The sequence below is a fragment of the Myxocyprinus asiaticus genome, chromosome 33 (genome assembly GCF_019703515.2).
Source record: "Myxocyprinus asiaticus isolate MX2 ecotype Aquarium Trade chromosome 33, UBuf_Myxa_2, whole genome shotgun sequence".
In the NCBI taxonomy this organism is placed as follows: Eukaryota; Metazoa; Chordata; class Actinopteri; order Cypriniformes; family Catostomidae; genus Myxocyprinus; species Myxocyprinus asiaticus.
Window position 1 is genome coordinate 15646912 of NC_059376.1, and position 18519 is coordinate 15665430.

Here is an 18519-nt window from a genome sequence, read left to right on the forward strand (position 1 = left end):
TTAACCCACTTGATTTCTCTCCCTATTTTAGTCTCCTCATGTGTGCTGTCTAGTGCCAGTTCGTATCATTTCCTGTGATGTGTGTCTGTTGCTCTAGTTCTAGTTCTGTTCCTGGTTTTCGTGTTCCTGTTCTGTCTGGTTGGTCGTGGTTCCCCATTACCGTCTGCCCCAGTCCTGGATTACGTTTTTCCCCCTGTGGGGTTGTTTGTGTTATTTTCCCCCTCGTGGGAGTTTGTTTTGGTTTATTGTATGAATAAATCTTTTGGTTTTTCAACTCTGCATTTGGGTCTTCATCTCTACATCCCCTGACAGTGTCCCAGCAACTCATCCACATTCTGACCTTGTAGAAAGCTAAGCCAGTCTTACTCTCAAGTCCAATGACTGCATTGCTTTTCTCACCCTTCTGACTTAATGCTTGATCCTCCTTAATTGGGAAAACTCTTGGCGGTCCATTTTTAAATGTTGGTTTAAAAATGTCCTCTATTTATTATTATTATTATTTTTTTAATTGGAACAAATTGAGTATGAGAGATTAATAAAAAATATACTAAAGCATGGGGTCCCTTTTTAAGCCACATCTGTTTAATCCATATTAGTTTGAACAATCTGTTTCCTAACCAAAAAACGTTAAAAAAAAATTCTTAATTGCTTGTTTCATAATCACATAAAATGTATGTCTCTTTTCACAGTATATTTTTACTTCTGTCCTTTTTACAATTATTTCTATATATTTAATTTGTTTTTATTGTAATTATTCTTTCTTTTTTCGTCTTTTATTTTATTTTTATTTTTTTTAATTGAAATAACATTGTCAATCCTTACCTGTCAAAACTAATAAATATAATTGCACAATTTGTTTGTGTGATATGAAATTATGGACAGATTCATTATTGCTGTGTTTATTTACCTTTACATACTTGAAGTTTTATGGTATATATAATGCATGCATGTTGTGTGTAATGAACTTAAACATGATGACATTAACTTTCTTAGAGTAAATCATACAGAATGCAGTGTTCATAATACAAGTCAAGGGTTATGTCCTTCACTCTTTACATTTAACCAGTCTCTTTCTCTCATTTTTTCTTTAGCCATGATGATTTTCTAGCATCAGTCATAGACCATCTAACTTCTGGTGTCTATCTGATGTATTTCGGCTCTAATAATAACTGCAAAGACCTGACTAGGCCACACACCTCATGCCCTTACACACACACGCACACACACACACACACACACACACACACACACACACACACACACACGTTGGTGTGGCTATCCTTATGAGGACTCTCCATAGACATAATGATTTTTATACTGTACAAAGTATAGATTATATCCCCTAACACTAACCCTACCCCTACACCTAAACCTAACCCTCACAAAAACGTTCTGCATTTTTTCATAAAAAAAACAACAAAAAAAACAACATAATTTAGTATGTTTTTTTAAGCGATTTGAATTATGGGGACACTAGAAATGTCCTCATAAACCACATTTATAGCATAATAACCCTTGTAATTACCAGTTTGTAACAAAAAAAAGTCCTCGTAAATCACACAAACCCACCCACACACACATATACACACAGAGACACCACTAAAGACTGATAACTGTGGCCCATTTGAAGCCCCATTTAAGCTGTATTTACTTATCATCCCCTGCCAGTGGCATCCTTTTGTTTGTCCACAGGAGAGGAACAGAAGGTGACCTTCAGAGAACTAACACAGGATACTCACACATCAGAGTCTTCAGAGATTTTAGCACCTATAGGTTCACACAGCAGCAGAATCCAGTTGTCCTGTTTGGATGTTTATACAAGTGGAGTGTGGAGGACTTCTGAAATGAGGAGGCAAATTTCAATGTTTTTTTTTTTGTTTTTTTTGTCCAATATAAATTCATTTTTGAGGTCCATTTTTATGTTTACACTATAAAAAGGCACACGGAGCATCATTTACCTTAGGCTACATTATCAACACAAGAAACTAATAGTCTAATATTTATATTGTAAGGTGTGGGGTTTAACAGTGATTAAGGGCTTGAAAATGGTCCTTATATTCTACAGATTCGATGAACTCAGGATTCAACAGAATTAACAACTTTAATTGGCATGATGATAAAATTACACCCAGAGAGCGAAAGAGGAGATGCTCACTCAATCCCAGCTCACTCTCTTCTCACTCAGTACCCGCAAGCTACCCCAAATCCTCTACAGTTGAAAGAATATCAAAATAAATGTCTTCACATGTGGAAAAATATAAAATATAATCACTGTTAGAATACAAGTCTCAAAATCAGTTTCACATTATTCAACCTGTGTGAAAAGAAACATCCACATTTCAGTTACTGAAAGAGACATAACCAATGCAAAACTTTTAAAACAATAAGTAACCTACATGCTATGATCTGTATTAATTATAACAACCAAAAAATGGCAGTAATTATGAAACAAACATTACTTAACAACAATAACCTTAAACTTGCATTACTACAGCCATTTATTTCTTTTGTTTTGTTTTTCACTTCACAACAAAGTCTTTGAAATGTCCTGCGACCCAAAGGTCTAGAGGCCTGAGCAATGTTTTCAGATGAACTAGGGGTATGGTCCAATTTTGCGATACTGTATCTGTGACACTAGGCTGTGCAGCATTAAACAATTCTGCTCATTGAATGGGATTTGTATGGGACTGCCCCTACCCAATGTTCCTGGCTTGTCTCTGACACTGTCCATGGCCAGCAAAGATTACAGATAACAGTACCACATGACCATCAGCAGGCAAAATGATTTGTGTGACTCTGAGTCTGTTCCAAACCTAGTCAGTGTCCTCCGGAGGCAGCATTTTAAGACATCATAGGCACGCTCCCAATGCGCAGGCTGTTCCAAAAGGTGAGTATCTTAATTATGCTGCCTCTTAAGATATCTCGTGAAACAATATCGTGACGAGCACTATTTGAATGATGGGCAGAGCTGGCTCCTATGTAGAGCATTCCAAATCAGTCTCTTATGAGGCATCATTTTAGTAAGAATGCTGTCATAGAATACAGCTGCCTATGTATAGAGGAGACAGCGAGGGAGCGCACTAAGTTTTGGAACAGACACAATATAAGGTCCTATCCAGTGTGGAACAAGTTTGCATCAATAATGTATAGGATCAGTCAACCAAACTAAATCTCTCACTCTGTAAGGGGTGTATTTCACCTTTTTGTCATATTGAGCAATTTGTTGGGCATGTCCAAGTTGATTCTGTTCTTGACTTGCCTTGTAAGCAAATTGTAGTCTTCTGCAGACAGACCTGACATACTCTGCCAGGGTGCAGGGATATGCACATGAAGGTTCACTAGGACTAGAGACGTGCAGGTGAACTGGCAAATGGGCTTCTCGAACATGTACAAAGAATAAGGGAGTGTTTCCTGTGCTACTGTGAACACTAATATTGTATGAGAGTTGGATGGACCTCAACATTGTATCCCACGGATCTGTTCACTGATACAGGCATTTGCTCAACTGGTCTTTTAAAGTGCGATTGAATCTTTGTCACAGGAAGCTCAGTAATATCTGCTGCAACTTTTTCGAAAGGATGACTGGCTTGAACTGTCTGCATGGGAGCTAATCTGTGTGGAATTGGCACAGACCTAGACAGACATGCAATACAATGCTGACAGTAATTCTCAATGTCTCTAGCCATAAATGGCCAGAGAACTGTTACGACATGAAGGGTAGGTGCCTCATTAGTTTGTTACAAGAGAGACAGTAGATTTTGTTATTGTGTAAACATAGTCTGTCAAATTGACTCCAATACACTTTGAACCCAGATGAACTCTTCTTTAGAGCCCATGCTGGAGGTCTCTTTCTTTCCTCTAACCACTTTCACACTATATTCATTGTGGTGTAACATTTTTGACATTGGAGGATCTTCAGTGACAATGTCTGGGACAGAATGAACAGCAACAGGGACCTTGGAGACAGAGTTTTGGTTTGGTTCATCTGATCAAAATTAGGTTTAGGTGTAATACGGTTATGATCTGGAATGGGAGGAGATGATAAAGCATGACGAAAATACTGAAATTCCTCCTAACATTGTTCAGTCCATAAGAATTTGGCATGCTTTTGGGCAAGTCTGTGTAAAGGAGCTGGCTTCTTTGCAAACTATATGAGAAAGTGGTGGTAGAAAAAATCTCAAACCTCAGTTACCGTAGTAGAACAAGGCCAATTCTTTGTGGTCAGGTTGGAGACCGTCTTTCAACACCATGTGTCCTAGAAAAAGCACAGATTGTTTGATAAGCTGACATTTTCACGGATGATGTTTGAGACAGTTTGCCAAACACTTCAGTGAGATCATTGATGTGCTCTTTAAAGTTTTGCTAAAGACAATAATGTTATCAAGGTACACTAAGAGGTCATGGAGGACAAGCTCCATTAAGCACTGAAATATTGGTGGGGCATTGGTAAGACCCATTGGCATGACCTTAAATTGTTAGAGAGAATCACCTGTGGTAAAGGTTGTTTTTTCCTTACTATTTTCATCCACTTCCATTTGCCAGTAGCCACTAACTATTAACTAACACCAGAAAGTGCATCTAGACCAGGGGCCGGGAACCTATGGCCCTTGAGCCACAAGTGGCTCTTTTTTAAAAATCAAGTGGCTCGCCGGGTGTCTCACCATTTACCAACACAAGATTATTTTTAATTTTCCTGCAGAAAGTTTGTGTGTGATTGCAAATCTTGAAGTCAATGACACTGTTTTGATTTCCTTTCTCCCAAATGTATTGTTCAGCCTACTCCTGGTGAACAAGGTTTGAAATTAACACCCGCCAAATGCAGACACAGATTTCTCAGATTTCTTCAGATGTTGCATATGCCACCACCAGTCATTACCCTCAATACATTTTTTAAACCAGTCCAATTAGTTCCCCGAATTAGTGGATGGGTGAGGCGGGAATTAACTGCAGCCCGACTCTATGCCTTTTTGGTTACCATATAGTTCAAACCACCAGATACTTGTGAATGTCACCATGCACACACCTCACCCTCACCTGTTTATTCTTACCCAATGCCCCACCTTGCACCAAGCGTTGGTGGATAGAGATTTGGGAATAACCCGAATCCACCAAAGTTTGATGTGTATCCCTTTTTACTCTTACCGGTATCCGATACACCCCTGCCTGATCGGGGGTGGCCTGTGAAGTGTCAGGGATCTGGATCAGTGTCCCCACCTCCATCACTGGACAACGATCCTGGCCGTGCCCGGCTTCCCCACAGCTCCAACAGACCGGCCCAGGCTTTCCTTCCACACTCATGGGGGCGGTCTCGCCAACCTGGGGGGGATAGCGGTGGGAGACAGGGGGAGTAGGATGGACAGATAAGGGGAGGGGTCCCCTGGACAGGGGATGCGGTTTGGGCAAGGCTCTTCCCCACTTCTGGGGAGCTGGAACTGGGAGGGATGGGAGGGGGGAAACATGAAACATAGGGGGTGGAGAGAGAGAAGAGGGAGAAGAAAACACTGCTTCGCTGCCTCCTGGAAATGCTGCCATGTAGTCCTCTTTCAGCTGGATGGCCTTCTCCAGCGATGCCGGGCGGTGGCACTGGACCCACTCGGACATGCCTCGAGGAAGTTGGGAGATGAACTGCTCCAACAACACCAGATCGATAACTTCCACGGCGCCATGGGTACCCTCTGCAAGCAACCATTTTTGACAGGCATCCCGGAGCTGTTGGGCAAAACAAACGGGTGGCCGTGCTTCCCGAAGCACAGGGATCTGAAGAGTTGTCAACTCTGCTTCAGGCTATGACCAACCTGTTGCTGGATGTCCTTCTTCAGATGGTTGTAATTAAGGAAGCTGGCGGCGGGAAGCTGCTGTGCCACTAGCTGCGCCTCCCCGGAGAGTAAGGGTAATAGGCGGGCTGCCTAATGGTCCACAAGGTGTCTCAGTTTAGCAGCATACACTTCCAATCGCTCATTTTTAAGACATGATCTTGCACTCAGGTACATTTGAAAAGTCCTTAGCTGTTGTTTTGGGTCATAAACTGCAGACATTTTGCCACAGGTGTTATCATAATTGCTTTTGATGTCATCAGAGAGACTATCCCAGTAGCTGAATGCAGCACCTGCCAATCTAGATGTACTTTGGCAAGCTGTGCTTTATCCATACCTGAGGACTCATAGCACACATGAAAACGACGAGCCCACTGAGAAAAGCTTTCACTGCCAACTCCAATGAAGTCTGGGGGTAAAACAGTCCTTAAGTGTAAAGGAGGATTTGCCTTTGCTTATGTCAGTGCAACGCATTTATTCTGCCGCTGTACTAATTTAGTCCAGCAAAGTATTTTAAAACAATTACAAAAGAATTACAAACAGCAAAGTCTTTTAAAAGAATTACAAAAGAATTACAAAGTCATTTACTTGGTTTTGAGCAGCAATTAATTTAGTAGGCATGTGGACTCTGTCGATGAACACACAACACTCTCATGTGCAGAACATTCCCAGCGAGAAGATGAATGCAGTTCTTTGAACAGTTGCCGATGTCTGCCACAAGAGGGAATGATGGGCATGTCAGAATGAGTGCTGAGAAATCCTGGCAATGACCCATCTCTTAATTATCTGTGATGCATGTCTTTCAATGGTCGATTTTTCATTAAATAATATTAAATAACAGACTAATAACATTAAAAAAAAGAAAACTCACATGAGGGTGAAATAAAAAAAAAATAAAATAAAAAAAAAAAAACGGCCCTAAAGTTACATATATAATCCATCTGAATATAGTCCATGTAACTAAAAACTTCACATGCAGAGAGAATGCAGTTTCACTCAGAACACAAACCCAATCTCATATGGTACAAAACAGCAGTAACTAAGAATTTCGTTATATTATCAGTCCAAATGCACCTTGAACTCTCCAAAGAGTCAGAATTTTGCAGCAAAAGCCACCACTGTCACCAATAAAGGTATGGGGTTTAACTGTGACCGAGGGCTTGAAAATGGACCTTGTACACTACAGATATCCAGTTAAGATGATTGACTCAGGATTCAACAGGATTAACAACTTTAATGGGCAGGATGATAAAATTACACTCAGAGAGCGGTAGAGGAGAAGCTTCCTTAATCCCAACTCACTCTCTTTTCATTCAGTTACCTAAATCCTCTACAGGTGAAGGAATATCAAAATAAAAGTCTTCATATGTGAAAAATATCAAATATAATCACTGTTAGAATACAAGTTTCTAATTCAGTTTAACAATATTATCATTTATATTAACTATTATTTTTAGCTATTAGAACAAACACAAAAAAGTTTATGTTTTTGTAAACTTTAGGTTAAAAATACAATAATACAATAACATCTTTTATATAGCTTTTATTTATTATTACTAACTTTTATTGAGCTATGAATATTAATAGTCACTTTGTTATTGGATCATTGATCATCAAATCCTCAGTAAACAACGCAGGTCACAGAAACGGTCAAAAGGTGCAGCATTAATTGAACTGCTAAGTGGTTGCTTAAAAACTGACTCATACTGTATGGATCATAATTTCAAATAATATCAAGTACATTTTGATAAGTGACCAAAAGTGGAAATGTCCGAATGGGTACATTGTTTAATGTGTAATTTGTCAACTCATTTTCACTTGTTCGACCCATTCAGGACAAACTGTTCACAGTTTTTGTTAAATGCGTTGATGGTGACCAGCTATAAAAAGCGTGATTACGGTCTCCTCTCACTTGACTGAAAAGTGCCTTCAATTTTGCGGTGACCCGTCAAGAACATTTATTATGTTTATTTTGTAACAATTTTAGAACAGTTTTATCTCCTATTTCGTAATATTTGTTTTGATTTTGATTTTATTTATGATCAATTTTATCTTTTAAATTTAGTATTTAATTAGTATTATTTAAATTAAAAGCAGTGAAAAAATATTGTTATAAAATATTAATATTAATTAATCAATATTTGAAAAACTTTTGTCTACCAAATCAAAATCAGGTCACCAACAACATTTTGTTGTCATGTGAAAAAAAAAAAAAACATAAAACTGGGAGAACCCCATTTCTGGGGAAAGTGACTAAGTTCTGCTGGCATTGACCACAGGGTAAATAACTAGAAAGTTATAATAACAGAGTTATTGATCTGGGCTTATAAATTATCACACAACAACAGGATGTACAGCAGAATTATGTACCAATGTCGGATAATTTTCTAACATCAGCATTTATAGTAAAAAAGTAAATCATTCACTTGTTGCTGCATGTTGTTTTATTGAAGAGATGGTAATAAAATCTGCTTCTTTCTTTATCAAAATTGTGACGAGACTTTCTTGTCTCCATGTACACTTCCGTTCATATGTACCTGCATAACCTCCAATGATGCCTTTATTTATTCCCAAAGGCGATGTTTCATAAGCCATGCTGAATGCGAGATCTGTGTGTCTGTTTACCATGCACCGTTTAGAAATGGAGAATGCTCTCTGACAAGAACGGAGAGTAAAATGTGTTTATTATTTTCTCAAGATGAAACAAGATACAGTTTTGGTGCAAAGAAAGTTGAAGAAGCATTTTCCCGGCATCTTTCTTCTCTCTGCTCTGCTGGTTGTGTAAAGTTTGTGGAGGCATGTCAGACGGCGCCCAGGACAGTCCGTGTCAGCACTTGATTTCATTCATTCTGCCTGTGCAACAGTGTGTGATTAAACGATGGCAAAAAGCGAAAAACTGTAAAACTATATGTGCTTAAAACCAATGAGTTTATGAAAATCGTAATTAATGATAATAATGTGTTGACATGTATTGCCAGCCTGTAATATGAAGTAGCATAATGTAGTACTTTTTTATAGCTAAAATAGCTGTAAGTGGCTTATATCAGACCTTGTTTACATTCACGGTTCATAATGGCGGCGCCCTAGTTTCGCTGAAAAATAAGGTGGATACACAGTGTTAAATACTTAGGCCTTACTTGTTATTGTTATTAAATGTTATTATTTTTATTATAATATATTATTAAATATATTAATACAATAAATCTCCATTCTGTTTGTCATTTTTAATATATATTTATGTAAATATAAAGAATAAACACATTTTATCAAATGTACATTGTATTTATTTGTTATACTTTAGTATCTTTAAACTCCAATATAAGCTGGGTTGCGTTTCTCATCGACCATAAATAGCACCAAAGTTATCATAACTTCCATGTTTTAACTGAATATTTAAATCATCCACAGAATTCTCATTTCCACTGTGTGCAGTCTCCTGAGTTACAATAATATCACCTCAGTGTATTATTTAGTAAATAAAGAATTCTTCAGCTTAACGGCAAAATTCTGTATAAAATATAAATAAAGAGTACATTTTAAAATGTATCTATATGTTTTGCCTCTCAATATTTTATTATGTTATTTTAATCAAGTAATGATTTGTCAAAAAGTAATTGAATACATTCAGCATGCGCTCCCTCTCCCAGCTCGTATGTCTTCCCCACGGTGAATTATGGGCAATTAACCGTCTTCGAGTTGGGGGGGGGGGGGTCAGACACAGCGTAAATATTAGAGTATAGATGAAGCTGCTGTTTACAAACAAATGCTTCGCCCCTTCCGGGTTGTTTTGGTAGCCCAGCAAAGAACTGCTGTCTATGGGCGCTTTGCTCAAATTGCACTGAAACTGCCCAAAAAGTGCTGTTTGTGGGGTTGAAACACACCGTTTCCCACAGATTATTGGAGAGTGGGGTTTCTTTAAATTTCCACTAGATCGTTGCATCAGGAAAAACACAGGATTTTACATAAATTATGATAGTTCACGGGTCATCGTCATTGTTATCGTGTCTGCTCTATTAGACCCACTTGATCCGTTTAATATGAACTTTTTTTACGAAGAAATTATGTAAACTCTGATTGCAAACTGTTTTTTTAATTTCCAAAGTGCTGTCACTGTGTCAGATATGAGGTAAAATATGATCTAACAATGATCTTATCTGATCAAGAACACTATATATGATATAACAGGAGGAACAGATCCCGTATCCACCACTGCAGCGCATGGACTACTGTTTGTGAAAGAATAAGTGAATAAAAATAATGTCATACTGCTAAAATGATGTCTTTGCATTTATTTTGAATGCAGTAAATAATATTGTTCAATCGAAACATCCTGGTTACTTGCATAGCCTCCGTTCCCTGATGGAGGGAACGAGAAGTTGTGTCGATGTAGTGACACTAGGGGTCACTCTTGGGAGCCCGAGACACCTCTGGTCTTTGATAAAAGGCCAATGAAAATTGGCGAGTGGTATTTGTATGCCATTCCCCCGGACATACGGGTATAAAAGGAGCTGGTATGCAACCACTCATTCAGGTTTTATGCTGAGGAGCCAAGATAAGGTCTGGCCATTTCAGCGGGTAGTTCAGCGTTGTGGCAGGAGGGACACAACATCTCGTTCCCTCCATCAGGGAACGGAGGCTACGCAAGTAACCAGGACGTTCCCTATCTGTCACTCACTCGATGTTGTGTCGATGTAGTGACACTAGGGGTCCCTATACGAAACGCCACAACTGGCTGAACTGTGTTACATGAACTGGCGGTGTGTGACGGGCAGACCACTGTGTGCCTCGTAGCCAGCACACCAGGCCGACACGTAACCTCCCCCAACATAGTTATGAGTGTCGAACGGCCCTTTGGGGACAAGTCGACTACCCAAAAGATAGAGACAGGCTAACCCAGTCGTGGCCTCTTTTCCCTTTTCTTTTTCCACTCCCTAAAAAAGAAGGGGGATTATCCAACTGGGCCGCCAGGTCTAGTCGGGGGGTGTCCCTCCCAAGGGGAGGACACCAAGGAGACCACACCTCGCACAAAGGGGGGGGGGGGTATTTAAGTGGAAAAAATGCGTCACATGGTCTTGACAACCATGTGGAGAGTCACAAGGTAGATCCTACCCAACGGGAGAGGAGTTACTACTAACATGGAGACTGTGACAGAGGGGCTCTGCCCAAGGAAGACGCAGTTTGCCAACAGGGAAACGAATTAGCGGAAGATATATATTGCATGGGGTTACCTTACAGGGAACCGCCACATGCGGAGCACCTACCCAGAACAGGGCTCTTAGTTAGCACGTGTACTGGGCCGACAGCGAGTCTCTCCGAAAACTCGACTGCCACAGGGCTTGGAGGAAGTCAACCAGGGAACATAGTTTGTGAACACTACTGGGAATTAATGGTGCTCGTCTTCAGCTCAAAAGAGGTGGAAGGCGCTATGTGCAAGCGATAAACCCAGCCGGATATCCTGGGCTTATACACTTGTATTGCGTGCCACTACCTGGGACAAAACCGGTTCCACCCAGAGGTTGTAGAACCTTGCAAAGGTGTTGGGTGTTGCCCAGCCTGCTGCTCTGCAAATGTCTGTAAGTGAGGCACCCCTGACCAGGGCCCAGGAGGCCACTAGACCTCTGGTAGAATGGGCTCGGGGGCAGCATGTACTGGGCGTGATATGCCATAGCTAAGGCATCAGTGAGCCAGTGGGCGATCCTCTGCTTGGAGACAGCGCTTCCTTTCCGCTGTGTACCAAAGCAGACAAAGAGCTTCTCAGAGATTCAAAAGCTCTGTGTGCGATCAATATAGATGCGTAAAGTGCGCACCGGACACAGCAACGACAGGGCTGGGTCTGCCTCATCCTGGGGCAGCGCTCGCAGGTTCACCACCTGATCCCTAAAAGGGGTCGTGGGAACCTTGGGCACATAGCCCGGTCAGGGTCTCAGGATCACGTGAGAGTAGCCCGGACTGAACTCCAGGCACGTTTCGCTGACAGAGAACGCTTGCAGGTCTCCTACCCTCTTGATGGAAGTGAGCACAGTCAGGAGGGCAGTCTTCAAGGAGAGTGCCTTAAGCTCAGCTGACTGCAAAGGCTCAAAGGGGGCCCTCTGTAGACCCTGAAGAACTACAGAAAGGTCCCATGAGGGAACGAGGCGCGGTCTGGAGGGATTCAGCCTCCTGGCGCCTCTCAGGAACCTGATGATCAGGTCGTGCTTGCCTAAGGACTTATCGTCGTCTGTGTTGTGGTGTGCTGCTATGGCGGTAACATACACCTTCAAGGTGGAAGGGGACAGCTGCCCTTCCAACCTCTCCTGCAGGAAGGAAAGCACTGATCCGACAGCGCATCTCTGGGGGTCTTCCCTTCGGGAAGAACACCACTTAGCGAACAGACGCCACTTAAAGGCATAATGGGGCCTTGCGGCGGGGCGGAGCTTGAGGTGCCACACCATGTTGTGGCCGTGCTGAGTCTAGGGACATCAAAGCACTAACCTGGCTCCTTGTGACCACCCCCGGAACGGCCTGGGATGGGGGAGGAAGAGGCCTGTCCTCGTGACCCATGGAGACTGTCACATTGGGGGCAGATTTGTGCCACAGCTGGGCGCTCAGGGGCAGAAGACCACCGCTGGAGCGCCAAACCTGCCAAATAGAGTGGTGGACGGTAGTCGTGATGATGGCCGTGCACACCGGATATGTGACCCAGGGAACAAGGAAACTACTCTTGCTGAACTCTTGGGTACTGCAGCCACTTGGGCATGCAGTGCAATTAAATGCAAAGGTAACAAAAAGATTCTCCTCCCGGCCCTGACCGGGGGATGGAGATGTCTGCTTACCAGCTCCAGAGCAGTGGGTTTCATCGTCCCTGAGTCGCCCGTCTCAGGGGCGCTTTGAAGCCTTTCACGGGTTCTTGGCGGCCGCGAGACAGGTGGCGTCTGCTTCCTGCAGTGGGCTCCACACTGGGGCCGGGCCGAAGGGGCGGGCTGCGGTGGAGCCGGTGAAGTCACCGCAGGGGGATGCCCTTGGTGATGAGCAGATGGGGTGTGGGATCTTGAGCCGCGCCGTGGCAGGATATGCCGGATAGCCTCCGACTGCTGCTCCACCATCGAGAACTGCTGGGCAAAGTCCTTGACAGTGTCACCGAATAGGCCAGTCTGGGAGATGTGGGCAGCAAGGAACCGTGTCCTGTCGGCCTCGCCCATCTCAACCAGGTTGAGCCAAAGGTGGTGCTCCTGGACCACTAATGTGGACATCGTCCACCCAAGAGACCGCACTGTGACCTCCGTCGCTCAGAGAGTGAAGTCAGTCGCCGAGCGCAGTTTCTGCATCAATCCTGGGGCAGAACTACCCTCGTGTAGTTCCTTTAGTGCCTTGGCAGACTTGCAGGAGAGCCATGGCGTGCAGGGCAGAGGCGGCTTGTCCAGCGGCACCGTAGGCCTTGGCCGTCAGAGACGACGTAAATCTACAGGCCTTGGACAGAGGCTTTGGGCACCCATGCCAGGTGGCGGCGCTCTGCGGGCATAGGTGCACCGCGAGCGCCTTTATCCACCAGGGGATTGGCGAATAGACCTTGGCTGTCCCACCATCGAGGGTAGTAAGGGTGGGGAAGCTGAAAAGATCGGGACCAGGCAGTAAAAAGTGCCTCACACGACCTTGTCAGCTCTTCATGCACTTCCAGGAAGAAAGGAACGGGGGCGGGGCGTGGCTTTGAAAGGCGCCGTGAGCCCAGGAACCAATCATCAAGCTGCGAGGGTTCAGGGAAGAGTGGAGGGCTCCTCTCTAGCCCGACGATCGCGGCTGCCCGGGAAAGCATGTTGTCATCTCCGCGTCAGCCTGTGGGCGACCGCACCCGAAGGGAGGAGCCCAGCTGAGGCTTCCACATCTGACTGGATGAGCCCGCCCTCCGATGCTGCACTCGAGAGCTCATCACTTTCGCGGGCTCCAAATAAGAGGTCGCAATCGCCGTGAGACGAGCCGGCGGACTCATCCGGAAGCCCGATCGGGGCAGACGAGCGTGCTGGGGAATGGGAGGTCAGCGGGGGGATACCCGGCGGAGGCGGTCACATTGGGGTCCCCAAATCGCCCCCCAGTGCTAGCCACACTGTCCTCATACCCGTGGGTAAAAGGACCGAGGCGGGGAGCCTCTGGGGTGGCTTGCTTTATTACGAAAGCAAGCCGTGACCGCACCGTTGCCATGGACATGTCCTCGCAATGAGTACATGACCCATCCACGAATGCTGTCTCTGCGTGAGCAGTGCCCAGACACGAAAGACAGTGATCGTGACCGTCAGAAGGTGAGAGATAACGAGCGCAGCCAGGAATAACACACAAAGGAAAGGCATCTTTAAAAAGACGCGTCTTTAAAAAGACATTCCGTGTGTGCCGCTCTTTTAGAGAAATATACTCTTTTAGAGAAATATACTCTTATTTCTGCTGGACGTGGAAGCGCCCAGGGGCATTCTCTGCAGTGCACCAGTGCAGAGGAGGGAGAAGCCGCTGAAATGCGCCATCAGAACCAGCAGAGGTGAATGAACAGTCATGGGAATTCAGCTCAGAGAGCATGATCGTTCGGCTCCGAAGAGAAAATCTGAATGAGTGGTTGCATACCAGCTCCTTTTATACCCGTATGTCCGGGGGAGTGGCATGCAAATACCACTCGCTAATTTTCATTGGCCTTTTATCAAAGACAAGAGGTGTCTCGGGCTCCCAAGAGTGACCCCTAGTGTCACTACATTGACACAACGTCGAGTGAGTGACAGATAGGGAACAGCAGTTATTAAGTTTTAATACGGAATATGACCATATTTATGTAAGAATATTATTATTTATTGTATGTGGGTAAATAATTTAAGCAGTAAAGACACATATTGCATTTCTAGTGGTAGTTTTTATTTTTATATATCATAATTCTTGGGCTTTAGAAGTGTGTTAAACATGTGAGGATGTGTATTCATCAACCTGTTACATGTCTGACGTAAACATACAGGCTCACTGAACCAAGTTTAAACTTGTTTTGCTGATATTTCAGGAAAGAACCCACATAATTTCTTCACTGTAAACCTTGTAACTTTTATAAACATTAACAGACATTATTACATTCTATAAAGCTTAAAAGATTATTAAAACTGCAGCACCGCCTATTTCCACCATTGAAATCTGCTGCTGGAAAGAACCCGGAAGCACGGTTTCTTGCGGTGTGACGTCAGAGTAATTTCATCTATCCACCACTTTCCTACGTCTCGTGATGCTTAGCGAGAAATATGGGCATTACTTACATTGTCAAGTTAACACAGCTGTTGTTGCGGCTTACATCCATTCATTCTTTCATTGTGGTGTGGGGATTTTGAGGAGAGCGTGTATGATTTTGTATGGACATACATCAGTCTCTATATTAGTGTCTTACTGAACGTTAATAAACTGCAAAAAAGTCATGAAGACAAAGAAAGTGCGAACAAAACCGGCACGCTGTTTCTCCCAGATGCAGCTGAGATGTAATCTAAGCACAAACGCAACATTTCGAGCAAAATTATTGGTTGTTTTAGTGGAGTACCTGTGCTAGTTCAGCTTCAGATGTGTCTACTTGTCATCTTGTCACCCTGCATGTTCAAATCAGACAGACACACTGAGGAAGAGCTGTAAAGTTCTCATACTTGGGTATGTAATCGCTTTTTCAAGTTTTCTGATCGGACGGTTATTTCCTTTTAAATCCACACCTAAGTTTAAACATTTGTTTGGCGGATGATTGACTGATGAGAGGTGGTGCTTCGCTGCTGTCTGGGACGCATCAGGATGCCGTTTTAAACCTCAAATGCAATGTGGTTTTTGTCTACCTCTGTATGTGTTTTTTGTGATTCAATCAAAAAACATTTTGCACCGCGTTTACAACTATACTTAGCGCTTTGCAATCGGATCATCCAAAATGTGTCTTATTACCAGCTGTAAACAGCGTCTTAAAATGACTGCAGCTAGAGCCAGGGAATGCTGTGGAACAACTTTCGGCAGAAGTCCCTCCCTCATTCGTTTCCCCAGTAAGACCCCCATGAAAAAGGTGGATAGGCCTTTATCACACTTCTGTGTTCGCAGAGCGGAAGCTTCGCTTAGTACCATAAAACAACATCCATTGCAGTCTGTTTCAACAACAGTGCCTACAGCGTGGAAGTATTATGGCCTATTTTATGTACAATTAATCTCAAAAACTTAATCTAAACAGACCTACCTCACCGTACAATCATTACTCAGGGATAATGAAGTATAGAAAAGCAATGTCATGTTGTTTTAATATTTTAAACAGGATGTATGTGAGCAGGGACCACTTCACAGAGTATCAGAATGTTTTTTATTAGATGAATGCAAGAAAATATTCAAACAAGAGCACATTTACACATTAAAGAGCACTAGAACAAGACAAAGGCATACAGTAAGTCTAAAAAAAAACTTATATTCCGAGTAAAGATTCTACAGAGTTTTTGCGATGATAATGATCATATTGCTTTCATGTACTTACTTATTATAATATCAAATGACATAAGATCCATTTAAAAATTTCAAATAAAGAACCATTTCCATCGCAGGAGGAATGGTTACAGAAAATTACTGGTTTAATAGTTGAAAATGTAGAGTTACAGTACTGTGCAAAAGTTTTAGGCACTTAAGATGTTTCACAAAAACATTTGTCTTAAAATGGTTATTTATATCTTCAGCTTTAGTGTGTCAATAGGAAAAATATATTTTAGACTCCCAAACATTACTTTTGCAAAAATTAAATATTAGAACAGAAGAACAGGGCGCTCTGCAAGAGATGGCATTTCCCCCACAGAGCTAAGGACTTACCGTCGTCTGTGTCATGGTGTGCTGCTATGGCGGTAACGTACACCTTCAAGGTGGAAGAGGACAGCTGCCCTTCCAACCTCTCCTGCAGGAAGGAAAGCACTGATCCGACTGCACATCTCTGGGGGATAACATGAAGAGACAGAAGCAATTGAGACAGCCTAAATAGATAGAAGAACTGTGGCGAATTCTCTAAGAAGCTTGGAACATTCTATCTGCCAACAACCAAGAAAAACAGTGTACAGGTGTACCTAGGAGAATTGGAGATGTTTTAAAGGCAAAGGTGGTCATACCAAATATTGATTTAGCTTGTTTTTATGTTTACTGGACTGAAAACTATTTATATTATTTTTGAAGACATCCTCACTATGCAACATTTTTCACAAGTGCCTAAAACTTTTGCACGGTACTTTATACCTTCGTGGTTTGAGTACGATGATTGAAGTGTCCACAGTCGCAACAGAATGCAATGTAAATAAACATAGAGATGAAACTGTCCCAGTGTCCAGAACTTTATTCTATTTACAAACGGGAGATGAGCATGTTGCAATAGTGAAAACAATAACATTAAAACACTTAAACGCTCTCAGATACTATTACACATTAAAGTGCTAGATAACACATATGGTGAAGTGCTGTGTTAATCCAAAGAAACAATTATACATCTGATGATGCCAAGTGAATCCAAGTTGGCTAAATTTATTTAGAAAAACTGTGATCTTCCATAGACAGATCGAAAGAGTCGATTCCTCGACTCTGACAAGCAATGGAATCTGAGTCGACTCTAGACAGGAATCAACTGTTTTGTTCTATTGACTCTGTATCTTTTCGAACAGGATGTTGTGATTGGCTCAGATCAGTGAATTGGCTTTCTTAAGAACCTATCACATACCTTACACACACATGTAGGTGGGACACTCATTCATCATGTACTTTTGAGTAAGAGATCATGCATGTGCATCCTAAAGAGAGAGAGTGTGCATGACAGACTTCAAAAGACAAAACTTTTGGAACTTTCTAGCATTACATCAATGCATGGGGCAGTGGTTGGAAAGTAAATTGATGCTGGTTTTATCAGTGTGTATTGGAGTGCGTGTCATTTTTGCTCTCCTCTATATGCTACTGACGATTTGTTCTTTGATTCATAACTTTCGGACCCCGCCTGTTTCTCAATTTGTCTTCTATTTGAAAATGAAATAAAAAAAATTCGGCCCAGCCTGTTTCTTGTTATTTTCCCCCTTTAAACATGGTTATTGGCAGAAACCAGGGATTGATGTTTTTAACAGGCATTTCAAGGTAAAATGTGAAATGCTGGATTCTGGATAAACTGGATTCATTCGAACCTTTATACTAGTGTGCTGTTATATTTTATGTCTTCATTTATGTAGTTTATGTCTTCGGGGAACACATAAAAAAAAAGTTTTAAATAAAAACTACACTGAGAGTGATAATGACTGTAAACTTGTCAGGTCCATCACCAGAACATGCTATTGAATAGGGAACACTTTATGATCTGAGAGCAAGCGATATTTTGAAAGCAATAATTACACCAATATATGTGAATGAAATCCCTGCTGTTTAATACATTGTGGTCAAGGAAAAAATAACTGCCATTATTAAAACAACATTAAAAATGTGCCATTCAAAACAACAGTCAAAATCAATTTTGTTATTTGTTCATGATAACATACAGACCTTATTGATAATTAAGTGAATCGAGCAAGAACATATGCATGATTGGTTTTCCGTCAGCATGGCAGCCAACGTGAAAAATATACAGGCCTAACCTCTGAATGCAGCAAAATCACACTTGCACTTGGCATATCTTGTGGTCTTGCTGACAATATAAGCATCAACTTGAAGAGTTTTAGGGAGCTGGAATAAAATCTAGTAGGCAGTGCTT